This window comes from Heptranchias perlo, chromosome 14 (genome assembly GCF_035084215.1).
Source record: "Heptranchias perlo isolate sHepPer1 chromosome 14, sHepPer1.hap1, whole genome shotgun sequence".
Lineage (NCBI taxonomy): Eukaryota > Metazoa > Chordata > Chondrichthyes > Hexanchiformes > Hexanchidae > Heptranchias > Heptranchias perlo.
The window spans coordinates 15,818,476-15,832,128 of record NC_090338.1 but is presented as its reverse complement, the minus strand read 5'-3'; the positions used below and the strand labels follow the sequence as shown (position 1 = coordinate 15,832,128).

General features: G+C 45.0%; 1 long non-coding RNA gene across 1 annotated transcript in view; it reads right to left on the bottom strand.

Moving 5' to 3' along the window:
- The window catches only part of LOC137332066 (uncharacterized), a 35,766-nt gene extending 33,142 nt beyond the window's left edge, over positions 1-2,624 (bottom strand). The window contains exon 1 of the long non-coding RNA XR_010965564.1: positions 2,546-2,624. This is a non-coding gene — a long non-coding RNA (uncharacterized lncRNA). The remainder of the gene's footprint in view (positions 1-2,545) is intronic.
- Positions 2,625-13,653: the final 11,029 nt, after the last annotated feature.

Below are 13,653 nucleotides of genomic sequence, written 5' to 3'. Positions count from 1 at the left end.
GTTGTGCAGCATGCAGCAGACCACCACAAATCTGCCCACCCGCTCGGGAGTACTGCAGGTCTCTTCCAGACCAGTCTTGGCAGTGGAAGCGTTGTTTGAGGAGGCCTATGTGTGCTCCATGATGTTGCGTGTGGCAGCATGGCTCTAATTATAGACCTGCTGTACACGTGTGCGTGCATTTCTGACCGGTATCATGAGCCACGTCGTGAGGAGATAGCCCTTGTCACCCAGTAGCCAGCCTTTGACTTGCCAAGTCGGATGAAAGATAGCTGGCATGTTGGACTGCCGCATGATGAAGGCGTCGTGACTGCTCCCAGGGTAGTGGGCATCGACCTCCAAGATACGGTGCGTGTGGTCGTACACCAGCTGCACGTTGAGGGAATGGAAGCCCTTTCGGTTGACGAAGACAGCCGAGTTGATGTGAGGGGCACGCGGGGCAATATGTGTGCAGTCCATGGCACCCTGCACCATGGGGAAGCCAGCAATGCGGGCGAACCCCCGTGCTCGCTCGTTCTGATTGTCTCGATCGAGAGGGAAGATGATGAACCCGTTCCTCATGTGGTACAGTGCATCTGTGACCTCCCTTATGCAGCAGTGCACTGCATACTGCGAGATGTTGCACATGTCGCCAGCAGAGGCCTGAAATGCTGCTGAGTCGTAGAACTTCAGCGCCACGGTGACCTTCACAGCCACAGGCAATGCTGTCCTCGCCCTGCTCTGAGGCTGCAGTTGTGGCCGCACCAGTTGACAGATCTCGGTGACGGCTTCCTTGGTGAACCTCAGGCGTCGGATGCAATCCTCCTCGGTCATGTTGAGGTAAGAGAATTGATCCCTGAAGGCCCTCATTGGGTAGGGCCTCCTGCTCAGTGCCCTGCGGCTCCTCGTCCTCCGTTTCCTCGCAGCTTGACCTGCTGGGCGTGGCCTCTCTGCATGCTCTCAGTCATGCTCAATGCCCAGCGGGAGCCCTAGCAGACCGCCCATGGTTGGCAGGAATGTTGTTCCACCAGTGTTGTAACTTTCCGACCCGTAAGGCAATACCTGCCAAAGCACTCTCAAAAGTGGTGTAGGAACTCTCAATAAGAATCGGAAGCTTTAAGAAACACTTCCTAATCCTCCAGCAGCCAGAAGCAATAATCCAGCAACTAACCTGCAACACCTGCATGGTCCTTTAAATAGCGCTGGTGGGGGGTCCTTCAGGCTCTGTAAGAAACGTTTAGATAGTTGATAGATGTGTTGAGTTGAGCGTTAAGGTCCAAAATTGTGTGTGTCACTTTGAATCAGTGTTGCACACTGATTGCAACCGTTTTCTCCCTACTTTACATGCTTCCAGCGTTCGGGATTGGAGCATGCGCTAAATCCAATACCAAGATGGCGTCTGGCGCACGTCACGCATGCGCATCCAAGATGCCATCTTGGATGTCGGAGAGGCCGTGTAGCGCCGAAACAACAGGCGCTACACGGCCCAATTTAGCGCCCTATGTCTTTATTTGGTACATTTTCTGATATTTTGAGGCCCACTGTAATTCTACTTTTCAAGCCAAAGATAATTTCTCCTGAATTTTAAATGGATGAAAATAAATAGTGATTTCAATACAACTTTACAGGTCTAGTAAATCTGACCCTGGGTACAATATGCTAATGTGAACTGAATCTTTTACAATACACACCTAAAGAAAGAAGAAAGAACTTGTCCTTCTAAAGCACTTTCACGTTTTCAGGACGTCTTGATAGCCAGTGAAATACTTTTTGAAATGTAGTCACTGTTGAAATATAGGGAAAGAAGGCAGGTAATCTGCACACAGCAAGGTCCCTCAAACAGCAAACAATGGGGGTGAAATTGAACATGGGCAGGGACACAAAACAGGCGGAATCTCATTTGCCGACATTCATACAACACGCCCGATATTCAATTGTATTGAAGTCCGTGGGACAGATTATCGGGCGGGGCGTATAACGGGTGAACGATGCGATACCGCCTGTTTTGTGTCCCCACCGTGTCTAATTCCACCCCCAATCTGTGAGAGTGATGTTTGTTGAGGGATAAATGTTGCCCACAACACCTCTGCTGCTGATACAGGTTACTGCCCTCTATATGGGATCAGTAGAGATATCGGCCGGCTTTTTCTGCTTTTGCATTCTCCAACCTGTGATTTTCTTTGTCCTTTCACTTTAATGGTGAGAAGGTCAGGGGCTGGTGAGCACAGAAGTGGGAAGCCCCGGCCATGTCTTTGAGTATCTGCCAAATGCTGCTCAAGCTCAGTTAGCTCTGTTAAGACAACACTTTTTTTTGTAGAATTGTGCAAGGTTAAAAGTCACTCTAAGTGGACTATGTTGCACAAGTTTCTCCAAAAGCAATGCATCAGCAACTAAAACATGACACACTGATCCCCGTAGTTTTTACAGACATCAGTGGGATTTTTCATCAATTATTCAAATAGTAATTCTGGGAAGACTGACGCTATTATCTGTATTTCTGAAAACAGATTTTTTAAATTCCAACTTCTAAGTGAAACACAACCAATGAGATAAAAGAATCTCTTCCTACCTTCTCATGCTCAGTCAAAGACCACACACACATAAGGGACCCTTGCTCCCTACAAGCCAGAATGCTGCTTTAAATGCACAGTGTCTGGTAATATGTCTGTGCCCAGGGCTCTTCCGATTACTGGACACAGCACAGGCCCTCGTGAATTCCTAGACTTTAGAAAGCAGCAGAATAAATGTTGTCAAATCTTGGCTTAAGCTGTGAACTACTGAATTACATATTAACAATATAAGTAGTTAAGAAATCAGCAGCAATAACAAATGGTAAGTTTACAATTATTTATATAGCATCTTGACATCAGGCATAAAACGGGCACAAAAAGGAACAATTTGGGAGTGCAATGTTCTGCACACCAAGAAAGCCTGATAAACTTCTGACCCGAATTTCGGTCGGGCCATTTTTCAGGCATCCAATGCAACTGCCTAAAAGAGGCATTGGGTCCTTTGCATATGCCAATGAGGCGCTGAACGCCTGTTTAAGGAACATTAAAAGAAATTGGGTTTCCCTGAGCGGAACAGGCCTTGGGCCTTCTCTGTTCAGGTTTTTGGGACATAGATGCGGCCTAGCCGAAAAGATAACTGGAATATTTTTACAATTTCTGTGGAGCCAGGAGGACCAGGATTGCCTGTGGAGGCGCGACAGGTGTCGGCAACTCACCCTGAATATTGAGAGGAGGCCCGAGGACCAATTTCTTGTGATGCTTGGGCCTCTGTCGTCGGGCACTGGGATCGTCCCCTGCACCCATTTACCACGTTAAAAATGGCCTAATGAATTTCTAGGCCATGATTTTCTATGGCTCTGTGGAAACTGTTAAATGAATATCTTAGCTCCGTGTGGTTAACCACAAAACAAACCATTTTTGAGTCAGATCCTGTTGCTAACTCACATCTACACACTTTGTATTTTAGGCTGCACAAAATCACACCACGGTTTGTTTTCTCGTAAGCCACTGAGTTTTGTGTTGCTGTTACTGATGCTAATTTTAACTGAGTATCAAAAATGTTAACATTATATGTGAGTGCACTCAGCACAGTAACTGTTACATTTTCATTAAAAAATTCTTATAATTAATAGAATGTTACCATGACTGAAATTAAAATCCTGAAGTTTAAATTGCTGTTCAGTTTAGTATTTGGGTTATGAAAGCATTATGGGGCCCATAATGCAGCCAATGGCTCTGCACTGCTTCAGTATTTAATGTGGTTGACTCTGAACTGTCCTCTGATGTGGCCTAGCAAGCCATTCAGTTAAGGGGTACTGGGGATGGGCAATGAATGCTGGCCTTGTCAGCGACGCCCACATCCCGAGAATGAATGAAGTAAAAAAGACACCAGCACCAGGGATACATGGGGCTGGAGATCTGGGTGGGTCACAGTCGAGGCACATTCCCATGAGGGAGAAAGGCAGGGCAACTAAAGCCAGAGCCCCCTGGAGGACAAAAGAGAGAGTGAGTAAGATGAAATGGAAAAAAGGGGCGTATGACAGATGTCAGGTTGATAACACAAGTGAGAACCAGGCAGAATGTAGAAAACTCAGAGGGGAAATGAAACAGGAAGTAAGAGGGGCTAAGAGAGAGTATAAGAATAGAATGGCAGCCAACATAAAAGGGAAACCAAAAGTCTTCTACAGGCATGTAAACAGTAAACGGGTCGTAAGAGGAGGTGTGGGGCCGATTAGGGACCATAAAAGAGATCTATTCATGGAGGCAGAGGGGATGGCCGAGGTACTAAATGAATACTTTCCATCTGTCTTTACCAAGGAAGAAGATGCTGCCAGAGTCTCAGTAAAGGAAGATATAGTTGAAATACTGGATGGGCTAAAAATTGATAAAGAAGAGGTACTTGAAAGGCTAGCTGCACTTAAAGTGGATAAGTCACCCGGTCCGGATGAGATGCATCCTAGGTTGCTGAGGGAAGTAACAGTGGAAATTGCAGAGGTGATGCCATAATCTTCCAAATATCCGTAGATACAGGGGTGGTGCCAGAGGACTGGAGAATTGAAAATGTTACACCCTTGTTCAAAAAAGGGTGTAAGGATAAACTCAGTGGTGGGGAAACTTTTTGAAAAGATAATCCGGGACAGAATTAACAGTCACTTGGACAAGTGTGCATTGATTAGGGAAAGCCAGCACGGATATGTTAAGGGCAAATCATGTTTAACTAACCTGATAGAGTTTTTTGATGAGGTAACAGGTAGGGTTGATGAGGGCAATGCAGTTGATGTCGTGTATATGGACTTACAAAAGGCATTTGATAAAGTGCCGCATGGTAGGTTTATCATTAAGATTGCGGCCCATGGAATAAAGGGGGCATGAGCAACATGGATACAGAATTGGCTAAGGGACAGGAAACAGAGAGTAGTGGTGAACGGTTGTTTTTCATAAGAACATAAGAACATAAGAAATAGGAGCAGGAGTAGGCCAATTGGCCCCTCGAGCCTGCTCCGCCATTCAATAAGATCATGGCTGATCTGATCCTAACCTCAAATCTAAATTCATGTCCAATTTCCTGCCCGCTCCCCGTAACCCCTAATTCCCTTTACTTCTCGGAAACTGTCTATTTCTGTTTTAAATTTATTTAATGATGTAGCTTCCACAGCTTCCTGGGGCAGCAAATTCCACAGACCTACTACCCTCTGAGTGAAGAAGTTTCTCCTCATCTCAGTTTTGAAAGAGCAGCCCCTTATTCTAAGATTATGCCCCCTAGTTCTAGTTTCACCCATCCTTGGGAACATCCTTACCGCATCCACCCGATCAAGCCCCTTCACAATCTTATATGTTTCAATAAGATCGCCTCTCATTCTTCTGAACTCCAATGAGTAGAGTCCCAATCTACTCAACCTCTCCTCATATGTCCACCCCCTCATCCCCGGGATTAACCGAGTGAACCTTCTTTGTACTGCCTCGAGAGCAAGTATGTCTTTTCTTAAGTATGGAGACCAAAACTGTATGCAGTATTCCAGGTGCAGCAATACCTCCCTGTTTTTATATTCTATCCCCCTAGCAATAAAAGCCAACATTTCGGACTGGAGGGAGGTGTACGGTGGTGTTCCCCAGGGGTCAGTACTGGGACCACTACTTTTCTTGATATTTATTAATGATTTGGACTTGTACACGGCACAATTTCAAAATTTGCAGATGTCACACAGCTCTAAACAGTCGCAGATGCCCATCAGTCTGTCTACCGATCACTGATCAGAGCAAAAGATGGTAACGTGGTCCTACTGTGCACCCAATCTGATGATTGCATGGAAATGAGAGCAAACAAAATTTAGTGTACAAGAAGCCTGTGCAGAGACTGTGTGCAAGGCTCTTTAAGATCCCACTTATTTAAATTAAGCCAAAGTCCAAGAGCAGCACACCATTGGAAACAGGGGAGACCTAACATTGAAATTAAAATTTTGCCCATGCATGTCTTTATCCTTCTAATAGAGCCATCCTTTGTATATGTATCTCACTATACACTGTTACCTCTGCAGTTCCCCAAGGACCTATCCTTGGCCCCCTCCTATTTCTCCTCTCCATGCTGCTCCTCAGTGACATTATCCAAAGACATTGGCCCCTATATTGGTCCAAGTGGCGAACAAACAACACTCTCCGCTCCATAGATTTATACTTACCCGCTAACTTACCGCAGTCTTTACTGCGGGAACTTCCTCCAATTGGAAGCTGAGAAGAGCCCAGCGTTGATTCCAGTGAAGCTAAGACCCATGGAAGTAGCAAGAGGACCGTCTCTCCCCTCGACCAATCAGATTGCAGCATCCTTGAACAGCTGCGAAGAGTCCAAAGCTTGAAGTACAAGCGGCAATGTAAAAAAACCAGGATGTGAAAGGAACAAGAATAGAATCATTTGCAAAAACAGTTATAGACCGCAAAAAAAAGAGAGTAAGAAATATAAAATTAAATAAAAGAGACAGAAGCAAAAAGCAAAATTAAAAAAATTAAATATTTTTAATTTTAAAAAAAATTTACTGTCCAAAAACTATTAAAATGAGGATTATTGAGATTCCACATTTATAAAAGATAAATTTTCATTGTTTGGCAGTCATTAAGACTTAATTAAAACTTAGTTTAGGCCCGGGATATTTAAGCGTACCTGTTTTGTGGCTATATTTGTTAGTTTCCAGTTGGGCAGAAGAGCAAGTTGGCGCTGTTCTGTTGATTCTGTTGATTGCAGATGATGATATCACTTTAAGGCGAACCTATGAGATCACTGGCGCACCAGGAAGAGCAAGTTCCGGATTTCCACATTTGTCTGCGCATCTGCGAACGCAAGAAGTTGCTCTTTCGTTTGGCCACGAACAACAGTGAGCGCTGTTCGTAGAATCATGGAAAGTTACGGCACAGAAGGAGGCCATTCGTACCAACGTGTCTGTGCCGGCTGAAAAAGAACTATCCAGCTTAATCCCACTTTCCAGCACTTGGTCCATAGCCCTGTAGGTTACGGCACTTAAAGTGCACATCCAAGTACTTTTTAAATGAGTTGAGGGTTTCTGCTTCTCCCATCTTTTCAGGCAGTGAGTTACGGGCCCCCACCACCCTCTGGTGAAAAAATTTCTCCTCAGCTCCCGTCTAATCGTTCTACTGATTACTTTAAATCTATACCCCTTGGTCACTGACCTCTCTGCTAAGGGAAATAGGTCCTCCCTATCCACTCGATCTAGTCCCGTCATAATTTTATATACCTCAATTAAATCTCCCCTCAGCCTCCTTTGTTCCAAAGAAAACAACACCAGCCTATCCAATCTTTTCTCGTAGCTAAAATTCTCCAGCCCTGACAACATCCTTGTATATCTCCTCTGTACCCTCTCTAATGGAATCACATCTTTCCTGTAATGTGGTGACCAGAACTGTACACAGTACTCACGCTGTGGCCAAACCAATGTTTTATACAGTTCCAGCATAACCTCACTGCGCTTATATACTATGCCTCAGCTAATAAAGGAAAGTATCTCGTATGCCTTTTTAACCACCTTATCTACCTGCCCTGCTACCTTCAGGGATCTGTGGACATGCACTCCAAGGTCCCTTTGTTCCTCTACAGCTCTCAGTATACTCTCATTTATTGCGTACTCCCTTGCCTTGGTTGTCCTCTCCAAATACATTACCTCACATTTCTCTGGATTGAATTCCATTTGCCACTTTTCTGCCCACCTGACCAGTCCATTGATATCTTCCTGCAGTCTACAGCTTTCCTCTTTGCTATCAATCACATGGCCAATTTTTGTATCATCTGCAAACTTCTTGATCAAGCCCCCCACATTTAAGTCCAAATCATTAATATATATCACAAAAAGCAAGGGACCTAGTACTAATCCTTGCGGGACCCCACTAGAAACAGCCTTCCAGTTGCAAAAATACCCCTTAATAATTATCCTTTACTTCCTGCCACTGAGCCAATTTTGGATCCAACTAGCCACTTTCCCTTGGATCACATGTGCTTTTACTTTTTTGACCAGTCTGCCATGTGGTGCCTTGTCAAAAGGCTTGCGAAAATCCCTGTACACTATATCAAATGCATTACCCTCAGCGACCCTCCTGTTACCTGCTCAAAACTTTCAATCAGGTGAGTCAGAAACGACCTTCCCTTAACAAATCCATGCTGACTGTCCTTGATTAACCCGTGCCTTTCTAAATGACGATTTATGCTGTCCCTCAGAATCGATTCCAATAATTTGCCCACCACCAAGGTTAGACTGACTGGCCTATAATTACTCGGTCTATCTCCTTCTCCCTTTTTAAACAACGGTACAATGTTAGCAGTCCTCCAATCCTCAGGCACCACGCCTGTAGCCAGGGAGGATTGGAAAATGATGGTCAGAGCCTACACTATTTCTTCCCTTGCTCCTCTTAGCAGCCTGGGATACATTTCATCCGGGCCTGGCGATTTATCTACTTTCAAAGATGCTAATCGTCTTAATGCTTCCTCTCTCATTATGTTTATCCCATCCAATATTTCACACTCCTCCTCCTGAACTTCAATCTCTGCATCGTCCCCCTCTTTGTGAAGATGGATGCAAAGTATTCATTAAGAACGATTCCCACATCTTCCGCCTCAACACACAGGTTACCTTTTTGGTATCTATTAGGCCCTATTCTTTCCTTATTTATTTCTTGCTCTTTATGTATTTATAAAACATTTTTGGGTTTTCTTTAATTTTACTTGCCAGTATTTTTTCATGGCCTCTCTTTGCTTTCCGAGTTTCCTTTTAAATTCAACCCTGCATTTTCTATACTCCTCTAGGCTTTCTGCAGTATTGAGCTGTTGATAAGATTCCCTTTTTTGCCTTATCTTACCCTGTACACTCCTTGTCATCCAGGGGACTCTAGATTTGTCAGTCTCACACGTTTTCTTTGTGGGAACATGTTTACTCTGAATCTTCCCCTTGAATGCTTCCCACTGCTCTGACCCTGATTTGCTTTTAAGTAGCTGTTTCCAGTCCACTTTTGCTAAATCATGTCTTAGCTTAGTAAGGGCCCAAGTTCTAAATTGGGCCTTTCCCCAATTTAGAACTTTTACTCCTGTTCTAGCTCTGTCCTTTTCCATAACTATGCTAAATCTAACTAAGTTGAGCTCAACGTTCTTTTTCAAGCAATTTCTGGCCCAATATGGCAGGTTCCACATGTAGAATCATAGAATCATAGAAAGGTTACAGCATGGAAGGAAGCCATTCAGCCCATCGAGTCCGTCTGGCTCAATGCAAGAGCAATCCAGCGAGTCCCACTCCCCTGCCCTATCCCTGTAGCCCTGCAAATTTTTTCCTTCCATGTATTTATCCTGTTCTCTTTTGAAAGCCATGATTGAATCTACTTCCACCACCCGCTCTGGCAGTGCATTCCAGATGCTAACCATGCTGTGTGAAAAAGTTTTTCCTCATGTCACTTTTGGTCCATTTGCCAATCACCTTAAATCGATGTCCTCTGGTTCTCGACCCTTCCGCCAATGGGAACAGTTTCTCTCTATCTACTCTGTCCAGACCCTTCATGATTTTGAATACCTCTATCAAATCTCCTCTCAACATTCTCTGTTCCAAGGAGAACAACCCCAGCTTCTCCAGTCCCTCATCGCTGGAATCATTCTAGTAAATCTCTTCTGCACTCTTGCTAAGTCCTTCCTAAAGTGCGGTGCCCAAAACGGGACACAATACTCCAGTTGTGGCCAAACCAGTGTTTTATAAAGGTTCATCGTGACTTCTTTGCTTTTGTACTCTATGCCTCTATTTATAACGCCCAGGATCCCATATGCCTTTTTAACCGCTTTTTCAACCTGCCCTGCCATCTTCAACGATTTGTGCACATATACCCCCAGATCTCTCTGTTCCTGTACCCCTTTTAGAATTGTGCCCTTTAGTTTATATTGGCTCTCCTCAATCTTCCCACTGAAATATATCACCTCGCATTTTTCTGGGTTAAATTTCATCTGCCACTTGTCCACCCATGCCACCAGTCTGTATAGATCCTCTCGAAGTCCATCAGTATCCTCCTCACTGTTCACTACACTTCCAAGTTTTGTGTCATCTGCAAATTTGGAAATTGTGCCCTGTACACCCAAGTCCAAGTCATTAATATATGTCAAGAAGAGCAGTGTCCCAGCACTGACCCCTGGGAAACATCACTGTGCACCTCCCTCCAGTCCAAAAAACAGCTCTTCACCACAACTCTCTGTTTCCTGTTACTTAGACTATTCTGTATCCATGCTGCTATTGCCCCTTTTATTCCATGGGCTTCAATCTCGATGACAAGCCTCTTATGCAGCACTTTATCAAACATCTTTTGAAATTCCATATACACCACATCAACTGCATTGCTCTCATCGACCCTCTCTGTTACCTCATCAAAAAACTCTATCAAGTTAATTAAACACGATTTGCCTTTAACAAATCCGTGCTGGCTTTCCCTAATCAATCCACACTTGTCCAAGTGACTGCTAATTCTGTCACAGATTATCGTTTCTAAAAATTTCCCCATCACCGAGGTTAAGCTGACTGGCCTAGAGTTGTTGGGTTTATCCTTACACCTTTTTTTGAACAAGGGTGTAATATTTGCAATCTCCAGTCTTCTGGCACCACCCCCATATCTAAGGATGTTTGGAAGATTATGGCCAATACCTTTGCAATTTCCACCCTTACTTCCCTCAGCAATCTAGGATGCATACCATCCGACTGGATGACTTATCTACTTTAAGTGCAAGACTTTTGGATTCCCTTTTATGTTTGCCACCAGTCTATTCTCATACTCTCTCTTTGCCCCTCTTATTTCCATTTTCACTTCCTATTTGAACTTTCTTTATTCAACCTGGTTCTCACTTGTGTTATCAACCTGACATCTGTCATACACACCTTTTTTTCTGCTTCATCTTACTCTCTATCTCTTTTGACATCTAGGGAGCTCTGGCTTTAGTTGGCCTCCCCTTCCCCCACATGGGAATGTACCTGGACTGTACATGAACCATCTCCTCCTTAAAGGCCACCCATTGTTCTATTAGAGTTTTGCCTGCCAATCTTTGATTCCAATTTACCTGGGCCAGATCTGTTCTCATCCCACTGAAATTGGCCCTCCTCCACCTGAGTGTTTTTACTTTAGTTATTCTAAAGCTTATGATACAATGATTGCTGTTCCCTAAATGCTCCCCCACTGACACTTGCTCCACTTGGCCCGCCTTATTCCCCAGAACCAAGTCCAGCAATGCCTCCTTCCTCATTGAGCCGGAAACGTACAGTCAAGAAGGTTCTCCTGAATGCACTTCAAAAATTCCTCCCCCTCTTTGCCCCTTATTTTATTACTGTTCCAGTCTATATTAGGAGAGTCGAAGTCCCCTGTTTTCACATCTCTATGCCCTTTGCATCTTTCTGTAATTTCCCTGCAAATTTGCTCCTCTATCTCCTTCCCACTGGTTGGTGGCCTATGGAATGCATCCAGTAGTGTAATGGCACCTCTATTGTTTCTTAACTCTAACGAAATAGATTCTGTCCTTGACCCCTCCAGGACATCCTCTCTCTCCAGCACCGCAATATTCTCCTTAATCAATACTGCCAACTCTCCTCCTTTCTTCCCCTCTCTATCTTTCCTGAACATCTCGTATCCAGGAATATTTAGTATCCAATCCTGCCCTTTTTTGAGCCAGGTCTCCGTTATCGCCACAACATCATATTCTCATGTGGCTGATTGTGCCTGCAGCTCTCCAACCTTGTTTACCATGCTTTGTGTATTTACACACATGCACTGCAAACTTATTTTAGACTTTCTTGTGCTCTCTTAGTCTGTTCCCATCTAGTACCATACTATTTCTTATTCTAGTGCTATCTTTCTCTCCCAATCCCTTGTGCACCTTGTTTCTCCTTTCCAATGCTACATCCTGGTGCCCATCCTCCTTCCAAATTAGTTTAAACCCCGGGCACAGACTGCTTCATTTTCTGAGGGGTTGCAAATGCAACTGAACACTGTGCAATCATCAGCGAACATCCCCATTTTTGACTTTATGATGGAGGCAGGGTCAATGATGAAGCTGCTGAAGATGGTTGGGCCTAGGACACTGCCCTGAGGAACTCCTGAAACAATGTCCTGGGGCTGAGATAATTGGCCTCCAACAAACAATACCATCTTTCTTTGTGCTAGGTATGACTCCAGCCACTGGAGAGTTTTCCCCCTGATTCTCATTGAGTTCAATTTTACTAGGGCTCCTTGATGCCACACTCGGTCAAATGCTGCCTTGATGTCAAGGGCAGTCACTCTCACCTCACCTCTGGAATTCAGCTCTTTTGTCCATGTTTGGACCAAGGCTGTAATGAGGTCTGGAGCCGAGTGGTCCTGGCAGAACCCAAACTGAGCATCGGTGAGCAGGTTATTGGTGAGCAAGTGCCGCTTGATAGCATTGTTGACGACACCTTCCATCACTTTGCTGACGATTGAGAGTAGACTGATGGGGTGGTAATTGGCTGGATTGGATTTGTCCTGCTTCTTGTGGACAGGACATCAATGGGACATAATTTTCCACATTGTCGGGTAGATGCCAGTGTTGTAGCTGTACTGGAACAGCTTGGCTAGAGGTGCAGCTAATTCTGGAGCACAAGTCTTCAGCACTGGAGCCGGGATGTTGTCAGGGCCCATAGCCTTTGCTGTATCCAGTGCACTCAGCCGTTTCTTGATATCACATGGAGTGAATCGAATTGGCTAAAGACTGGCTTCTGTGATGGTGGTGATATCGGGAGGAGACCGAGATGGATCATCCACTCGTCACTTCTGGCTGAAGATCATTGCAAACGCTTCAGCCTTGTCTTTTGCACTCACATGCTGGACTCTGCCATCATTGAGGATGGGGATGTTTACAGAGCCTCCTCCTCCCGTTAGTTACTTAATTGTCCACCGCCATTCATGACTGGATGTGGCAGGACTGCAGAGCTTTGATCTGATCCGTTGGTTGTGGAATCACTTAGCTCTGTCTATAGCATGTTGATTCCACTGTTTAGCATGCATGTAGTCCTGTGTTGTAGCTTCACCAGTTTAGCACCTAATTTTTAGGTACACCTGGTGCTGCTCCTGGCATGCTCTTCTACACTCCTCATTGAACCAAGGTTGATCTCCTGGCTTGTTGGTAATGGTAGAGTGAGGAATATGCCGGGCCATTAGGTTACAGATTGTGGTGGAATACAATTCTGCTGCTGCTGATGGCCCACAGCGCCTGATGGATGCCCAGTTTTGAGCTGCTGGATTTGTTCTGAATCTATCCCCTTTAGCACGGTGATAGTGCCACACAACACGTTAGATGGTGTTCTCAGTGTGAAGACGGGACTTCGTCTCCACGAGGACTGTGCGGTGGTCACTCCTACCAATACTGTCATGGACAGATGCATCTGCGACAGGTAGATTGGTGAGGACGAGGTCAAGTAAGTTTTTTCCTCGTGTTGGTTCGCTCACCACCTGCCACAGGCCCAGTCTGGCAGCAATGTCCTTCAGGACTCGGCCAGCTCGGTCAGTAGTGGTGCTACCGAGCCAGTCTTGGTGATGGACATTGAAATCTCCCACCCAGAGTACACTCTGTGCCCTTGTTACCCTCAGTGCTTTCTCCAAGTGGTGCTCAACATGGAGGTGGACTGATTCATCAGCCGAGGGA